The sequence below is a fragment of the Coturnix japonica genome, chromosome 4 (assembly GCF_054131305.1).
Source record: "Coturnix japonica strain WE chromosome 4, WE-NBRP24, whole genome shotgun sequence".
Classification (NCBI taxonomy): domain Eukaryota; kingdom Metazoa; phylum Chordata; class Aves; order Galliformes; family Phasianidae; genus Coturnix; species Coturnix japonica.
The window spans coordinates 32819368-32838228 of NC_140666.1; positions in this window are offsets into that span (position 1 = coordinate 32819368).

Consider the following 18861-nt stretch of genomic DNA (forward strand, 5'->3'; position numbering starts at 1 on the left):
TAAAAATATAAACATTGCAAGGATTCCTGTGTGACTCATGACATAGGAATAAGGCTTCTTAAAGAATGTTTTTAAAGATTTTTAAATCTTCTTGTTACTTACAATAGCCACTGTATTTTTTTTTTTTTTTTTTCAGGGGTACATTTAGAACCTTAATCCTGTCGACTTTCTCTAGTCACAGTCATTCCTCAATGGCAGCACTCTGTGCCATATTTCAGCTAATTTGGTGAAGTTGGAAAATCAATTCTGTTTTACGAATACTAATGCTGTGATCATTATCTTTGCTCTGAGGACTTACATTTGAACACAACATAATTCAGATTAATAATGCATATTTAATAAATGCTAACATAAGTACCAAGGAAGCACTTTGGTTTCCAAATGAATCTCCACATACAGTTGTAATATCTAATCAATAATTAATTATAAGCTAGTTGACCTAGTAGACTCTTGCTACTTGTACACATTAAAAAAGAAGAAACCAGTAAGCTGATTGGAAAACTAGAAAATATAATGTATAATCACTTTTTCTGCTATCTCTTCACTTGAGCTCAAGATTTAGATTTATTTAGTGTTCAAGAGTCCTTGCAACCACATACATCAAACTAAAAAGAAGATAAATCCTAAACAGGGAAACAAGTATACCAACAGAGTGTAATGTGTGTTAGATTCCAATCTTGGGCATGGTATGCTTTCAGAGGACTTAGCTGTGAACCAGCCTTTATGCATATCATAGTGTCTAAGGTTTCATGGGACATCTTATCATAGTTTGCAAAGCAAGTCATGTCCATTTGGCTGACACTGAGAAGTTCCACACTGTCCTCTTTTGCCTAAACCTAGACTGAACACTGCAATGAAGGCCTTAAAGCTTAAAATGTTAGATCTTTAAAGATATAACCATAATTTCTTACAAAGTCAGAGCTTATTTTTAGAGAGTTCACTATCATCAAAGGAAAATCTTATTTTAATGTATGAGGACTGCTCCAAAAGCAGTTCTGCCTGTTTTATTATGTTGGCCCAGTGGTGGTATGTCAGTAGGGGTTGAACCTTCCCACCAATATTGTTACATTTCATTGCTGTATGGCAGCAGGGGGCAGTCTGACAAAATATCTGATATGGAAGAGTGAGTGAAGAAAATGTGTGTCAGTGATATTCATTGATGCTTTCTTGGATTCTGGAGACCAAACAGTCGATATTAGTACAGTGAGGTAGTGACTGGTGCATTTCAGCATTAGTGACAGCAAAAGGTTCAATTCCACTGATGCAGATTTTTATGAGCACAGCAGGTAGGCTCTTGTTAGTTGGTGGTGAAAATACATAGCTAATGGTGGTTACTGTTGAAAAATAGTGCTTAGAAGCACTAAGTGTACTCTACCAAACAGTATTTTAGTGCTCTTTGGATCTGTTGTAATTTCCATTGAAATAAATAGGAGGCATTACTTTCAGAGAGACCTGCATAGCTAGTTGTCATTGACTTTTCTGCTATCAGCTGTCTTCTGCTGGATAGCACTAAAAGTTATTTGTGATCTTTGGGAAGCTTAAAGAATACAAAAAAGATTTGTCCCCAGCAAACAAGCACATGCTTGTTGATACTGTTGAGTGGAATCAGATATGTTAGTAGTGTTAGCAAATGCTTTGAGTTTTATCAAAATTCTTTGGTAAAAATGCAAACAATGTCTCTAATATCTGTCCTATTTAACAGAAATGTGTCCAATGACTTCCCAGTGATGATTTCTCCTAACTTTGGGTTCTAGTCTATAGTAGTATCCACTTAACAGGGAACCCCTATTATTTTTCTGCGCTTGTCTGAATTTAGCTTTTCAGAAATCCGAAGCATGCTTTATCCCTCTTTGATTTTCTGATTGCAGTGTGTGGCACTTCTTCAATCAATTTGTAGGTAACTTAGATCAGAGAACTGAGCTTTGAGTAGGTTGCAGGCATCTAGTCAAGATTTAGATTAAAGCTAACTTTATTAATTTCTTATGAGCATAGATACAAAGTTCTGGTTGGACAAATAGTAACAAATAGGAACAGACCTGGCTCATGGCATGCAAAAGATGGAGTCAAGATTGTGCCTTTCTAAAAGTTTGGAAAGGAGGAGGTTGGATCTCACTTTCAAGTCTGAATTTTTCTTTGTTTTACTGATGATAAGCATGAACATTTAGAACAAACAGACTAGCAAACAAAAACAATAACAGCAAGTTCATCTCAGAATACATCTCTGACAGTTGTACCTCTGATAGAGTATAACATTATATTGTTTTTTGTTTTTGTTTTGTTTTGTGTTTTACAAAGGTATCCAGAAACATTCATAGGCTGTTAAACTTGTTTTAGTAAACAGAGAGTAAAGCAATACTTATTTGTGCTGGTAAGACACCAGTCAGTTAGTAGATATAATCTAATATGTAGATTGTTCCTTCTTCATTTACCAGCCATGTTTTAGTAACTTTCTAATCATGTAGTACGAACGAGATCAACTGTCAAAGGTTTTACCAATTCATTAAATTAAATACGCAGCAAAGTGATAAATATATGATTTAACTGTTTATTATTCTTCATTAGAAATACAGAAGGATGTTAAAAAGGTTTTGTTCTCAAATATATTACATAAAGAAAAAAGGGACAGAGGCTAAAGCAAAAAAACCAATACTATGGATTATTACATGTTTGTGTATTTTTAAAGTCAGATGAAAAATCATGTTTGTTTATTCCAAAGACTTGTTGTACAGTAAAACAGAGTTAATGAGAGATCAACCATTTTGCTCAGAAATCTGAAATTTTGGCAAATTTCAGCTTGTCTTCAGTTGGAGCTAGATAAATCTGAGTTTGTCTGTTTCTCTGTAGCTTCCCTGGAAGTCTACACGGCTGACTAAGTACTACAGAGTAGAAGACAAGTATATTGTCCTCATTACAATTTTTTTCTTTTTTTTTTTTTTTTTTTTTTTATTTTTTATTTGTTGCGCGTGTGTCTGTGAAAACAGGCATGGGGAACTAATAAGAAAATTGTTCATTTTTGTTTTTCTTTTCTGCTTATACATTTCATATGAATAATTAAAGAACATGTTGCATGCATGAAGTATTGTGTGCTGTAATAAGACTGTGCTGAGATGTTACATTCCACAAAAGAAGCAGCTCTTTGCCCCTTTGCACCAATTGCACCAATTGGTTGCCCACTTGTGAAACCATAAACATATTTTATTAACATTTGTTAATTTCTTTCTAAAGCACAAATATACGATTCCGTATATTTAGAATGGTGAATGTGTGTTCTCAACTGAAAGAGATTTAGAATAAGATAACCGTACTACTCTTCATCTAGAACATGGAATAATTTTTAACAGCTTAATAGAGAATTAAGTTTATTTTTTTGTGATGTGTGAATGTGACTATTTTTATTGCAGATTGTAACTGTGCAGGACAACCTCTATCTCCATGAGTGATCTGGTACAGACCTTTTTTCCTCATTACATTTTGGTGCTAAGCAAGAGAAAAATCTTTGGTTCTGAGTGAAAGTACTGAGTGAATTGCAAGAAATTTTCTAAGACTTCTTTTTGTGTTATAAGGTTTACAGGTATTTCATCAAGAGCCTGTCTGGATAAAACACCCCTTGGAAACACGCTAAATAATGAAATATTCAAGCTTTGGCTATTGCATTAAGGGTAGAAAAGAAACAACCAGTCCCTTTAGAAGAATTCCTCACAGTTTGTACAAAATACTTTATAGTATTATATTCTGATCCCAGATTTTTTTCTCTCTCCCAATAGAAAAATTTCAGTCTCATGAGAGACTATAAACCAGTTTTTGAAAGATCAGTAAAGAAAATGCTGCATAGCCCTTGGTTTCATATCGTGCATTTGACAATAATCATATTTGTTGTGAGGACAGAAGGACAAAAAGTATTTGGCAGGTAGGATGGTGTAGAAGGGCACGGTTGAGAAGTCATTCCTCTCATATGAGGAATATTCACTTTCCTATTTCAAAATAATCACCATAGCTAAGAATCAGTGATAACTTTTCAAGGTTAAAAAATGAGTTAATCTTTTCACTGTTGTGATACTTTACAAATACTAAAGCTTATTATCAAACTCTGAGATTAAAATAGCTTTCCATGTTAGGAAACATGAACATTGATCCATCAGGGTATGTTAGCATGTTTTACTTCTACTCAGGTTAAGACAACAGCAAAAGATGCTTCCATGAGCTTTTTATTGCTCTGCAAGTCTTCTTGTGCTGTGGTAAGGCCTTTGTTAGGACTTTAGAGCCCAAAAGAAACACAAGTGATTCGTATACGCTGAAAGCGCTGTTTATTGTTTTTGCCTTTATCATTCATTGTATTTCACTCATTTAAATGAGACATATCTTTCACTGACATATATATATATATACATAATAAATTCAAAGGAAAGAAACCTATACTTTTACTCTCTGCATCTCTAATTTGAAAATATAAGATGTTCAGGAAATCCTGTTAAGCTTGCAACCATCTATTGAAAATTAGCTCATTTGTATGAGCTGAATTGAGCACCAAAATGTCAGGTGTGCTCCTTTTCCCAGCATCATTGCTAATCTATAGTTTTGGTAACTGAAGAGAAATGATGTATAATGAAAATGTCTACTGTGCTGTGTATCATTAGCAATTCCTTATTACAGTCAGCCATCTATTCATCCATTCTGGATGTACTCATGAATAAGATGCATAACAAACTGATGTTCTGTTTTCTCCTCATTAAGAATCTGATATCTTGTTCAGCAACACTGAAGAGGAAACGATTTGCGTTTGGTTCTCAGTGTGCGTTTTATAACCCATAGAAAATTAAAAATAAACAGCAATATGCACAGTGATTTCATATACTTTCTTTCATTTAAATTAGAAGCATTTCCAAAAAGGATATCAGACAGAGCTTGTATAGTGTGAAGGCTTCTTTTATAAGTGACTCATAGAATATTTGATGAATCAACATCTATGAGATAGATATATTCTGCACTTTAATTCTGCACTTTAGTTCTTCAGTGTGACACATTGCTTATTATTCTGGTTATCCTCAAATCTCTGTCCTGAAATGTTCATTTTTAGTAGGCTTTCCAGTTCCACAGATCTATAATGTATAAACATACTCTCAATATGCTTAATGAAAAGTAGGAATGATCAGTAACTAAGGAGGAGGAAAAAGATTTAGCTAACATTGTATGTGGTCATGGAGCTAATTCCTAATATTTTAACTGTACTTAATTTCTGGGGCTTTTCTTAATTGGTTTGGAGTAAAAGCACTTTAAAAGAAAGTATTATTATAAACATTATTATTATTATTTATAACAGCATCTAATTCCAAGGGTGTGCACAGATACTTTGTGGTGCAGCTAACAAATAATAAGTGTCTATAAATGTAGTCTTAAGATCACTAAGATTTGGTTGGCAATAAGCTGAAATTGCATGATTATTCAAATAAATCTCAAGCATTTGGAGATCATTAAAGGATCTGCTATTCCCTTTTTTAGATAGAAATATGCTGTTGGGTGGGAAATTAAAATTCACTTACCCACTTGAGAATAATTTTATACTTGAAACAAGACCTAATAAAGGAAGTAGGGGGAAAAAAAGTCATATGAAATAGAAATACTTGTTCTCTCTTTCTTTATGACTTTCTGACTGACAACATTTGTTGTGTTGGGCAGAGAAGTGGCTTCAAATAATCACTGTGGACCAGTGCAGGGCCAGATTCTCATTTACTGTATAATCTGAACAGAGCTTCTAGTTCATTCTTAATGTCTTCTGCATCCAGCCTGAATGTGTTAAAAAACAGAACTAGTAAAAACTGTCAAGATAAATATAATATTTCTACCTTTGCTGATAGTCCATCTTCTGCCTCTAGTTTATATATACCCTGTAATGCATCGCTGACAAAACTATAAATTATTGTGAATAATCACAGTGCAGCTACATTGGTTTAGAATTAGTTATTGAAAAGGTCTCTTTGGGCTTGGAGAGTGTTCCTCAGTTATAAAAAAAAAAATACGAAAAGATCTATTATCTCCTTTTACACCTACAAACCTAAGTGATGTGTGTTTTTTAAAAATAACTCCTTTGATCAGTGTTATATGTCCAGATGGAATTGTTTTCCTTTTCACGCTCTCTGTGCCCATATCATTACTGCAGAATTCAATCCCTAAATTCTGTGCCTAGATGACTAACACAAGGACATGTTTTTTTAATAACTAGTTGAGAAGGATCAAAGAGCACATAGTAAGTTACATGGAATTGATATTGATCAACAAGCTTTTCTCAAGGCACAACAGGACTTTCAGCTAGTACCATGTATACCAGGTATCTGATGCACTTTGGGTATGTATGAGCGTGTGAGAAAACAAAACAGCCAAACATACAAAAGAGGATTGTGGATGGGGGAAGAAAATACAGAAGAAAAAGTGAATGAGTAAATCAAAGTGTGTTAACTCAAACCTGCAATGCAGATGCCTATTTTTCTGTTACTTTGTGCAATGCTTTGAAACACAGATGCTAAGCAAAGAAGGCAATTTTGCAGCACATCCCTTAAGAAAACAGAATTGTGGCTGTGAATGTGTCTTGATTTTAACAACGAATGTTGCCTTTCCAGATGCATATATTATCCTACTCAGAATGAGGAGGAAATCTATCTTCAATATCATTTTCTAATCTTTTCATATGAACCTTGGCCTGGCCTCATCCAGGTATGGGGATGAAATAGGGTAATAAAGAGATATATAACCTGTCTCCTGTCATGTTAGAAGGTGGGAGCAAAAAAAAAAAAAAAAAAAAAAGTTCTTCTATCTAATAACTTTCTCGTGCATTAAGAGATTAATCTCTTTGTTGAACAAGCAGGACTGACAGTTCTTCTGATGTGAAGATCTTATTCTGGAAGGCATTCATCAGACTGCAACCTTTTGTGCCCACCTTAGCTCTTAAGTATTTTGCTGTTCCTCCATCTATCTCCAAGTGCTTTTTAAGAAAAATCAAGTTTTGGTTACTTTATCTATTAGATAGGCTAACAGAGGTACAAAATGATAAAAAATGATTCATTTCATCTCCCTCTGCAGGTCAGCTGCAAAATAAGGAGCACACCTATGAACACATGGCTGCCTATCACTATTATTTTTTACCTAATACCTCCATGTGCCACACAAAGCATTATGGTATTCTTTGCAATTCTCACTTGCAGTATTTAAAATAGTGTTTTTTTGTTTGTTTGTTTTTGGTGGGTTTTTTTGTTAATATAGATATGGATACGTAACTCTCAGTAGCAGTGTGGAGTACATAGGCATGCCTGAGAATGCTATGCTGTATTGATCCAAATGAATACTGAGACCACACAACATTAGTCTGGAGATATTAATTCAGATACCTCTGAGCGATGGTGGCATTTGAAGCTTTCATTTCTGCCAGCCACCAAGAAAAACAGATCTCATCTATCCTAGGTGAAGGCAAAGCATTGCTTTTCAAGGTACTTGTGTTTCACTCTTTCTGCTTTTGCAGATGGATATTCCTGGTTTGAGAATCATGGCATCCTGGTGGGGACACCCAAAAGTCCGTAAATAACTGTGTTCATGGTGATCCTGGTGTAAGTAATAGGAAATTCCATTCCAGATATCCAAATATGTACATGTCATTTAAAAAAAAAAAAAAAAAAAAAAAAAAAAAATTAAATGAAAATTGTAATTAGAATCAAGGAAGCTGACAGATATTAGCAGTCTAAAATTAGCACCCCCAACCCCTCCTTCCCTCTCACACACCAAGGATGGGGCAGCACAGTGGAGGACAACTGTTTCTCTCCCCTAAGCACAGGAAATTCCCCACTGCTGCAACATAGAGATTGCCTTGGAAGTGCCTGGAAGCACCCTGAATGGAATCACATCATAGAATGGTTTGAATTGGAAGATCATTCCAACTCCCTGCTGTGGGCAGGGCTGCAACCCACCAGCTCAGGCTGCCCAGGGCCCTGTCCACCCTGACCATGTACACCTCTGGAGATGGGGCATCCACGGCTTCTCTGGGCAGCATGTGCTACTACCTCACCGCCCTTTGAGTAAAGTATTTCCTCCTAAAATCTAACATAAATCTCCCCTCTTTTAGTTTAAAACTGCTTGCTCTTATCCTATGCATATCTGCCCCTGTAAAATGTCACTCCTCATCTTTCTTGTGGGCCTCCTTCAGAGGGTGAAAGGGTACAATGTTGTCTCCTCAGAGCCTTCTCTGAGACTGATCAAGCACAGTTCCCTCAGCCTGTCTCTGTAGTAGAGGCACTCCAGCCCTCTGATCATCTTTGTGGCACTCCTCTGGGCCTGATCCAACAGCTCCACATCATTCTTCTAGTAAAACATATCTAGTAGAAATGTGTCTAATTAAGGTACCTTCTACTATGTTGAAATTGAATGAGTACAGTCTAGCAGTCATTAGGGAATGACTTACACTTGAATTTCTGTTTCCTCCTTCAGGACTGTCTCTCTATTTTTTAAAATTTTTTCTTTTGTATTTATCACTCATATTTCTGTGTGCTATAGCCTCAAGATGACGGTGAATTAAAGGCAAAAAGAAAAGAAATCACATTATTCATTATGAATCGTCCATGCTTCTAATAGTATGGGTATATGGATGCAATAAGAGTAATTTGCATTAATAGTTATAAACCAACTTTGGTTTCTCGTAACAACATAAATAATGAACAATAATGAACAAAATTTGTTTTGTTTTAGACATTTCACTGGAGCTATAATCATGAAATGAAAATATAGTTTTTTTACAGTCTCATTAGTTTGCTTTTTTTCACAAAATAAAATATGAGCAATAGGCTTTTCTGTTCCAAAATAATCATTATTTTTCAGTATTTCATTTTCTGCAGGTCTCTCAAAGTGTTTCCGATAATATAGTTAATGCAGGTATTTTCATTCTAGTGGTGTATTATACATTAAGTTAACTTTAAATATTAGGTATATTTCCTGAATTCCAGTTGAGCACAATTTCTCTTGACCTAACACTTCCTAACTCAAAATCTTCGTTCCAATATTAAATTCTACCCTTTGGCTTCTGACATCATCATCTATAAAAATAGCATTTGCTATTTACAAATAAATCTTAATTTTATTTTCAAGGCTAATAACTTATTTTTCCAGTGAAAAAGCCTTAGTGGCTGCTCTTTTAAATTTTTAATTAACATTGAACACAAATATTTTCTTTGCTTCTACTCTATCACAAAATATTGTATATTCTCTTTTTGTCATTAAGTTTCCTCTACAGTTGTCTACATATCAGTTATGTAGAAAACGTAATGGAGATCATAAACTGTTTTTAGTCAGTAAATACTAGTCCACGCTCTGCAATGAAATGTGTATGCCTCCTGTGATTCTACTGAAGAAGATTAACTAGCCGTTCAACTGGGACTAATTACAAGCTGCAGCAGCTGGAGAGAGAAAGATCAGGAGGCCAGATGGCTTGAAGAAGTCTAGGGGATTTTCTTTTTGTTACAGGTTTGAAGAACCTCCTTAGTTATCTAAGAAAAAAATATCAGAGGATGATAGAAAGAAAAACTCCTTGAGAGAGAGAGAGTTGAGTGCTTGTGAACAAGGTAGAAAGTATTTCTAATGGATTTGTTTTGGTTTTTTTTCTGAAGTAGGAATGATTAAATTTGGGTGTTCCTCCTGGAAAGTTTTGAAAGGATGAGGTGGGGAAGTCTGAAAGTTGTAGAGGATTCTGATCTCTTTGCTCACCAAATGTTTTGCTGCTGGGATTGAGATTAACTGAAGATCTCCATCTGGGGCATGGGCAATTGATGGTGTGCTGAATATTTGTGTACCATTTTGTATTCTGTATATGGGAGAGTGTTGGTTAGTGAAGACTGAGTTGAAAAGAACCTCTCTGGTTATTAGTGTGTGAAACCTTTATTGATGTCCAGAGCAAAACTGCTGTGCTCATTAAAATTAGACTGCCAGTTCAGTGATTTTTTGTTTCATCTTTGTATTGAACTGGTTATTTCTTTGACATATTCCTTTTCCATTTACTTGTGGATTATATAAGCTTGTGTTTTGGTTATAGTGGATGAAATAGTGGTGTAAGGGAAATGGTTGATCACAGCCTGAACCTCTGAGTAACCATCTGAGGCAAGCAGTGAGTCAACTGCTGGAGCACAGGTGAAGGTAATTCAGATGTGTTCCCGGAAGGGGTAGATCTTGACTCCACCTCTCCCAGATCCCATTTAAGGGCTGACCATCACTAAGGTAGCATCTTTTTCTGAAGGCTGCTCCTTTGTGGAGTTCTTGCAGTGAGCCTCAACGTTGGTGAGCACCTATCTTGAAGGCCTTGGAGTTGGTGCGTCCATTTCCTTAGTTACCCTCTGGCTATTTATTTCCAGCTATACTTGTATTATTTACACAGTACAAGTGGTTATTCTTGAGTACAAGAACTTAGCGTAGTTACTTATGGATTTCATCAAAATGTGTTGTAAAGGGCAAACTGCGTAGAAAGTAAGCGTTACTGAACCTGGATGCTTGCAACTTAGAAATGTTGGATTTAAGTATCCCAGCTGCTTAAGGTTTTTTTTTTGTTTTGTTTTTTAATCATACCGCAGAGTGTGAATAGATAAGTTAACTGAAAATCATTTTAGGAATTTGTTGACAGCTCTTGCTTTTCAGACAAGCTGTCTATATTGTTTGATATCCATTATTGCTAACAATACTCTATAATTTGAAAACCTTAACTATTTTGATTTGTGGGTTTTTTTCCTTTCCTTTTTCTTTTTTCTATGTGTTTAGCACTTCAAGAAATAGGGTGAAGGGACTTCAGAATTGCAGGGGTAATTATAGAAAAGCTTACTTAAAAGTTTGAAAATAAGTTGGAATGTTTCTAGAGGGCTATTTTTTATTCTTACAGGAGTATCAAGTTAATTTTTGTGTTCTATTTTGAATCAATTTTACTGCATAAACCTTCATGCAGTGTTTAATCAATGTTTGAGAGGCTTGTGTATTTAGTTTTGCATAGTCAGTAAGGCTAGATACAGTGGCAGAAGTGTAAAGATACATATGTTTATCTGCACAGTCATTTAGCCAATGATCAATAAATGTCTGACGATAGATCAATACAGATGTAATCTCCAATCTGTGGACTTCAAAGAACAATCTCCTGAGAATTCTTACCACAAAATCTATATTTGCTCCTATCTTCATTCAAGCTGATTTATGTTCTGATGCTGTTTGCTTTCAAGGACCTCCATTTCTCTAAGTGCTGCCCAGTACTTAAGCAGCAATCCATCAGCACACTACTAATATCAGAGAGGCTTATATTTAATTACAGATAACAGGCTCAGTGGGACTAAAAACAAAGTAACCAATCACTAACATTTGATATACTGAAATATAAAAAGAGATGGAAGCCATAAAGCATAAAGGAACTTGGTGAAACAAATATGTGTCCTGATGTTGTGCTCAAAACACATGGAATGGGAGAACAAGTTGTGTGATAAAATATATTTTCAGTCCTATTTTTTTCACGTAATAAATACAATTTGTAAAGAAAAGAAGTTTATTGAGTAACCAACCAAATACTCACATGAACCAAATGATCTTGTGAGTAGTTGTTGTAAATTTAGTGTCTTCATTATGTGTATGTAGGGAATATGTATGGATTAGTTCTGCTTCTAAATATAAGTCCACATTTTTATTTTATTGTAATCTTAAAAAAAAAAAAAAGCTACTAACCTTCCATAATGTGATTTTTTATTTTTTTGGGGGGGCATCCCTATTTCCCATATGTTAAAAGTGATGTAGTTTCTCCATACCAGATATAGCACAACTTCTTAAATACTAAAATTTGTTCATATTTGCATATTTTAGAAAGTTGGGGTTTTTTTTGGTTTTTTTTTTTTGGTTGTTTTTTTTTTTTTTCTTCCCCCCCCCCCCACGGGCTTGGGAAAATTGCCAGTGTCTTCATTTAAACTGATATGTGAAGAACCAGTATGAGCTGATGTGGAGGGAGAGTGGTATGCAATAAACATGAGCAACTTTAATGTTGCTTTAGGTATAGTTCTGATATAATAAATCCAAAAATTCTGGATAGACCAACTTTTTTAGGAAACTAATTTAGCAGAAATACAGCTTAACAATATCTGTCCTATTTGAAAGTTTATTTTATCTGGTCTAATATTAATCCACTAATTCTTCTAAGCTGATGAAAATATTTTTAAAGAAGAGAGCCTGTATTGTCCAATAAATTTCTGAGTAGCTTAGTCCCATGTCCCTGCACAACAGTTTTAAAGCAACAGTGAAGATAAACCAGCATAGGTAGGTAACTCAGGAATTAGTGTCTGCTACTTATTTCCATGGAAACAATAACAGATACAGAGAGCACAATAACACTGTTTAATACAACAGATTGTCAGCTACAAAACATGAGTTTTCAACAGTCACCACCTTTTGCTGTGCATTTTCACCAGGAATGAACAAGAGCCTGTGTGCTGCACTCATAAAAAATCTGCACTAGTGGAGATGACCTGCTGTTGCTACAGCTGAAATATACCAGTGCTTCACTGTGCTCACATCCACTGTTTGGTTTTCATAAACTGAGGGTGTCAATGATTGTCAGTGGGTGCAATTTTTTCCATAGGGAAGATTACACGCATTTCTTGCATGTGTGTTTCCATTTCAGACTGCCCCTCTGCTGCAATATGTAAACAGCAATTCAGCATTAAAATGTAATGGAATATTTATAGGAAGGTTCAATTTCTACTGCCATACCAATGACCTCCACCTCTGGTGTCATGGACCATTGTATTAAAATAGGAGGCATTGCTTTTGGAGAAGCCCTGGTAGACACTAACAAAATATGTTTAAGGTAAGCAACTTAAACTATCATAGCTGAATCATATGATATGTTGTGGAAAAATCAGCATTAGTTCAATGGAGATAGGAGAATCAACCAATGGAAGAGTTAGGTGATAAAAAGAAACAATAGTCAGACTGCAGTTAAAGTGAAGAAAAGAGGAAAATGCCAATTAATATGTTTAAGCATGTGATGTGGTAACTATTGTTTCAGCTTAATTATGCCCGTTGTAGTAGCTGGATAAATGGAAATAGTGGCTAATCACTGTCAGCTGTGGTTTGTTTTTATTGATGAAATCTGAAGTATTAGCTTTTTGTTTCTGAAAAAGATAACCTGAAGCTGAGATTCTTAGTCAATCGAGTGAATCTGCATGCCTGTAGAAAGGGATTATTGTTAAATATCTGTGAAATATTGTTAGATATACTATTCTCCAGGGAAGGACCATTCTGTTAATTTGCTGGTCACTGGATTTATAGCTGCTAAGCTTTTCTGTTATGTCATTTCATTATTTAGCCCCAGGTTTGCAGTCCTATGAGGTCTTTCTGGTGTTTTTCATGGGTGTGAGTTTGCAGGTACAGCTATTTGTACACTGAAAAATCTGACTTAAGCTTTAGTTTTTAAAAACATTTTACCATCTACTGTAAGATTAATAGGAGGTTATGAAATAAATTCTTGAACATCCACTGTTTGACTTGGTATTGTATAATGTAGAGGTACAGTGTTTACAAATTCTACAGATCTTCAAATTCTTATTCCCCCCCCCACACCTTTTTAAAATTTTTATTTATTTTTAGTATTACAGGTCTGGTTTTGTATTACAATTCTTCAAACAAGTTTGTCTGTGGGCTATGCTATTTTTTAATTCTGCTGAGATTTTCCATGAGTGTCAGGTAAATTTGATGATTCTCACTGAAACAAGTTCATTTTATTTCATAATCAGAAAGTCTAGTTTTTCTTATTAGATGAAGTAAGAGAACATCCACATATCTCTGCTGGATAGACCCCGTGCTGTATTTTAACTTATCCAACAGGCGCTGGATAATGTAAGTTCTGCATCCTTTTGGTGATTTGAATATTGAAGTTGTGAAGGAAACATATACTTCTGTATGATGTTTCCATGTGCTAGATGGAGTGTTGCTGTTGCAGACATCTGAAAGCAAAGAAGTGTCAGCAGATGAGATGTGTCACATGCAGAAGCTCATCTGAATACCTGGAGTCCCAAATAGTCCTAAAGAGAGAAGTTTAATCACACTTTGATATGTGGCAATGTGTTGGAATTGAGGGCTTGTATAATGATGACCAAGAAAAGAAGTACACAAGATGAAGTATGATGAGAAGATGAGAAGCAAAGTACTTAGCTGGCAAACAAAACACTACAAATCTCTTTTATTTTAGTTGTTAATTAGATTTCAAATATTTAGCATGTGTTAGACTCAAGAATGATCTGAGAGTGTAGGATTATCATTCATGCTTTGTCAAGACTCACTGTGGTTGTCGGGAGTTTTGCAGAGAGAAGCCAGAATAACGAGATAGAAGTGCTTAGGATTCAGAGGCATTGCTGAGTCCTATCTCTAAAGTTATTCAACCTTTTTATCACTACGGCACAGATGCATCTATTTCTCTGTGTAAGCCAAAATTCTTGTGTTTCTTCTTATATTCTGATATGATCCTGTTAGATAAACATTCTCTTGATCATTTTACCCAGTGTTTCACTTAGGTGTTTAATTTACTATGCACAAAGTAGTGGGTGTTTTTTGGTTTTTTTGTTTTGCTTTTTTTTTTGTTTGTTTTTTAACTCTTCTTTTTTTGGAAAAATCTCTTCGAAGACATAGTGATATGTTTTAGGAGTTCATAGTCACAAGAAATACATGAATTGGTACTTGCCTACAAATGTAACTAATTTTGGAAAACTTATAATATACAGGAAAATCAGCAAAACATTTTTTAAAAACCTGACAGTGTCATGCAGGTGTGGACTAATAGCATGAAACACTTTTTAGTAGAAGGGTGTTTTTAATGAGAGTATGAATGTATCTGTCAAAAACCAACCCTGGAGAGTGTTATTCTGTCAATGTATAGAACCTTTGGTATTTCAGAATGTACATGAAATACTTACAGAAACCATTTGGTGTGGTACTACATAACTTACAAATATTATTTCTGTGATTTAGAAATAAATCCATGATTAAACTTGCTGCTTCTAGTCTGTACCTGATATTGATTGTTCAGTAATTCCACTTTTCTAGAGTTAGTGTATCATGAATGACTATGTAGAAATAATAGACAAGGTAAATTGATCATCTTGGTTGCTTGAATTTGAAAGTTTGAATTACAGCAACTTCTGTACTGGTGGACAAACTAAGAACAAAAGCAGTTATCTACCTATGCTATTACAGGGAGCAATGACATCTCTATTTGCTGTACACGTTATCTGAGCTTGAATAAATTCTAAATGTTGTGTATTACTGACATGTAAAAAAATTCATTGAATTCTGTCTAAAAAAAAATAAAAATAAAAAAAATCAGGGTATAGATTTAGTACCCCCAGCAAATGTTAGCAGAAACCCTCTTCTTGCTAGACAGCGAAGCACATGCCTATGTTTTTAGGCTTGTGTTGTCTCAAGTGTCTAAACTCTGAGCTGTGGATACTGGGAGGAAGTTTGGGGGGGGGGGGGGGGGGGGGGGGGGGAAGAGATAATCTGATTAAAAACAGAATGCATGGCTTGTGAATAATTATTTAAAATTTTCAGTGTGTGTAACTAGCATGTAGATGACATTCATAGAATCTGACAAGTCATGACTTGTCAATATGAAAAATAATGCAACAGAAAGTAAGCACAAGAGATGCAAAGTGTCACTTTACAGTTATGAGTACAAATGTGATGGTAAAACTCTCATCCATTTCTCATTATGTAGGTAATTACAAAATAAGGTATTTATATGACAGTTTAAGTAAAACTCATGCCCATCAGCACTTTGAGAGCACTTTATTTCAGAGATAGTAAGAATTCTTGCTCATGCTTACGATAATTAAGGTAAAAAATCCTTGCCTGAAATCCTGCTAATTCTAAAATATATTTCCTTCTATTGTATATTTTCTACTAGAGCTTGCTTTTTAGCATGAAGCTGTGATATAGTAACAGTAAATGACGATAACATATTGTTAATTAAATGTTCAGATAATCACATTATATGATTATACAAACCTAGTCTGACAAATGGTTTATAATGTATCCACTTAGAAGAATTATAGATTTATTTATTTTTTTCCCCCTAGGTATTACATTTGTTTCAGTGGGGAGCTCCCAGGGAGCAGAGCAGGCTTAGCACTGTGCCTCTTTAAGAGACAAAGAAGTAGTCCTTCCTGAATTGTGGTTTCACAGATGTTCATAGGTGAATGAAGGATGTACTGTTATTCTCTTATGTTTGGGGCCATCCTATGGTTTCTGATCTTGGATGGATATAAGGAGGGGAACACAAACCAGCAGTCACCTGTGTCTCAGCTCTTCCTTAAGACAGCTCAGACAGGGGAGGGGAGTGAGAAAGAAGATGGATTCCCTGAGATACCTCAATTCCCAGCATTTACAGCTGGAGAACAGTGTGTAGAGGGTTTGTATTCACCTCTATTTAAATTGCACAGGCAGCATTACATTCTAGCTAAATGGAAATTCCACTACTCCCATCTCAAAATTCCCCATTCCTTTAAGATCTGAGACAAAATATTAAAAGGATTTCTAAAGCTAGGCTGCCCTCAATACAGGAAAAGGTATCTGTGTGTTTAGGCTGATACAAATTAACAAGATAGGGAAAGAAGGCTGTTTCTATGTGCACCTATTCTGTCAAAGGCTTCCACCCCTAAGACTGTCAAATTGGATCGTCCTTATTGACTTTTTTAGTGTTGTCTATAATAAATAAATAAGTTGACAGATAACAGGAGGCATAATGTGCCTGCAACTAACCAAACTTCAGTATTACAGTTTGTTTAAATACAGTGTACTTCAAAGAGCATAAGAAAACATTTCCATTTTTATTCTTTTTATTTTGGGGAAACAGGTGGGAGGTTAAGTATTCTATTTCTTCAGTACTTGGGGGAGGAAAAAAAAAAGATTGCCACTTTTTTAATACAATGAATTATTAGAATAATATACACATATAAAACAAATCTTTTTTTTCTTTTTTTTTTCTTTTTTCTTTCTTTTCTTTTTTTTTTAATCTATTTTATTAGGGGATCTAGACAAAAAAAATGATTTATTAGTTGTTGGGTTTCTTGTGTTTTGTTGTTGGTTTTTTTGGTGGATGCTACCTAGATAGGCAAGGGAGCCATAGGAACAAAACATATGAGGAAGAGCTCTCCTGGTGACTTGTCAGTTTGAGGTCAGCATGTGTAGTTCCTTGTATCAGTGTGCTTTTCATCAAAGCAGAGTATGATGTTTCCAGTTTGCTCTGCTCTTGAGTTTAGGGAGCGTTCAAACCAGTCATCCTTGTCATAGTAGAATGGTTAGTAGAATAGTTTCTTGTTATTCTGTCAACTGATAAAAGGTTGCACACATGTGAAACGGGCCTGTTGGCCAACCTGTGGGTTTGTTTGGCAAAATTAATTAAGTGTTCAAACATTCTTCATAGTAGTAGATAGTTTCCACAATGGACTAAGGAAAAACTCAGCATAAATACAAGAAAAAAAAAAAAAAAAAAAAGCCAGCATATGCAGGAAGTTATTAAACTATTTGATTCAGAAGTCCAAAAATGAACATGGGAATAGAAGAAGTACTGAATGTGGCTACCACAAAGGGAAAAGTACTTTCTCAGCAAGTTTCATTACACGGTCTTCCCTAATTAAATGATTAAACATTGTGTAGGGTGTGGATAATTTCTTGTTTTTTATTCTTTAGAAGTTATTCATAACCTTATTTTATACATCTTTTTTTTTTGTTTGTTTGTTTGTTTGTTTTAATTGAATTATATTCATTTAAATTTCAATCTTAATGATATACCAAGGCTATGTGGAAAATCTTTCAATTAATAAACAAGTAGGTTGCTCACACTAAAATAATATTTTTTTAAAAGTTGTTCTAAATAGACTCTTTCTAAAACATTAATCATAATATTTTTATAGGAGTGGTTTATTAACTTGTTTGAGCAATGTTAAATGAAAGAAATCAAAGGAGAACCAAGCAGCACTTGTTTTTCTAATGATTTCTCTTCAGAATAGTGTGCTTTTTGTAGAAGAAAGAGCACATTTCCTGTTCAGGAAGAGTATTTTCTGCTCTTGCATCAGCACTGAGTTCCCTTGCAGCTGTTCCTGCCTCCCTGTGGGGAATGCAATAAGCTGCAATTAAATGCAGGTGCTTGGAAGCAGGAGTGCCCTTGGTCTGTTTAACAATCTGAAGCAACAAACAAAAGAACCAAAGAGACAGGAATCCACATTCTGTTTAATGGGGCATGAACACTTTTTCTTGGCACCAAGACAAGTGTCTACCTTTTGTTAGATGTATGTTCCTCTTTTTCCCTAGGTGGCAAGACAGAGGGTTACCTCTTGTTTATTAGTTCACTGCTCGAAGAGAGAGAATCTAAACAAAACCATATGCTGTAAGGGGAAAACAGCAGTCACTAGGCACAGAAAGAAGAGCTCTTGCCTTTGTAAAGTAATACAGCTTGTTTCTGTTTCTAGATCTGTGAAGAAGAGAGGGGAAAAATGTCCCTTTTCCCTCCCTACCTCTTTCCTCTCTGTTGCGTATTCGAGGGTTGGAAATAAGCAGACATATCTTTAACTAGAATGCAGATTGTGTTTCTCTGGAGTAAGAATCTTTGTATTGTGGAGATACCTGGGTACAAACAAATGGCAGAGAAGATGCCAGGGGATTAACTTGATTATATATTCCTGTCTGTGAGTAGCTGCTCCTGGAAGCGCTAGGAGTCATATTCTGAGCAGGAAGGCGAGCACTGCTGTTTGGAGCAAGGTGGGGAAAACACTCATGCAGCTCAGGGGAGATGAATTGCTCTTCCAACCTCCTGCTCTCTGAGAA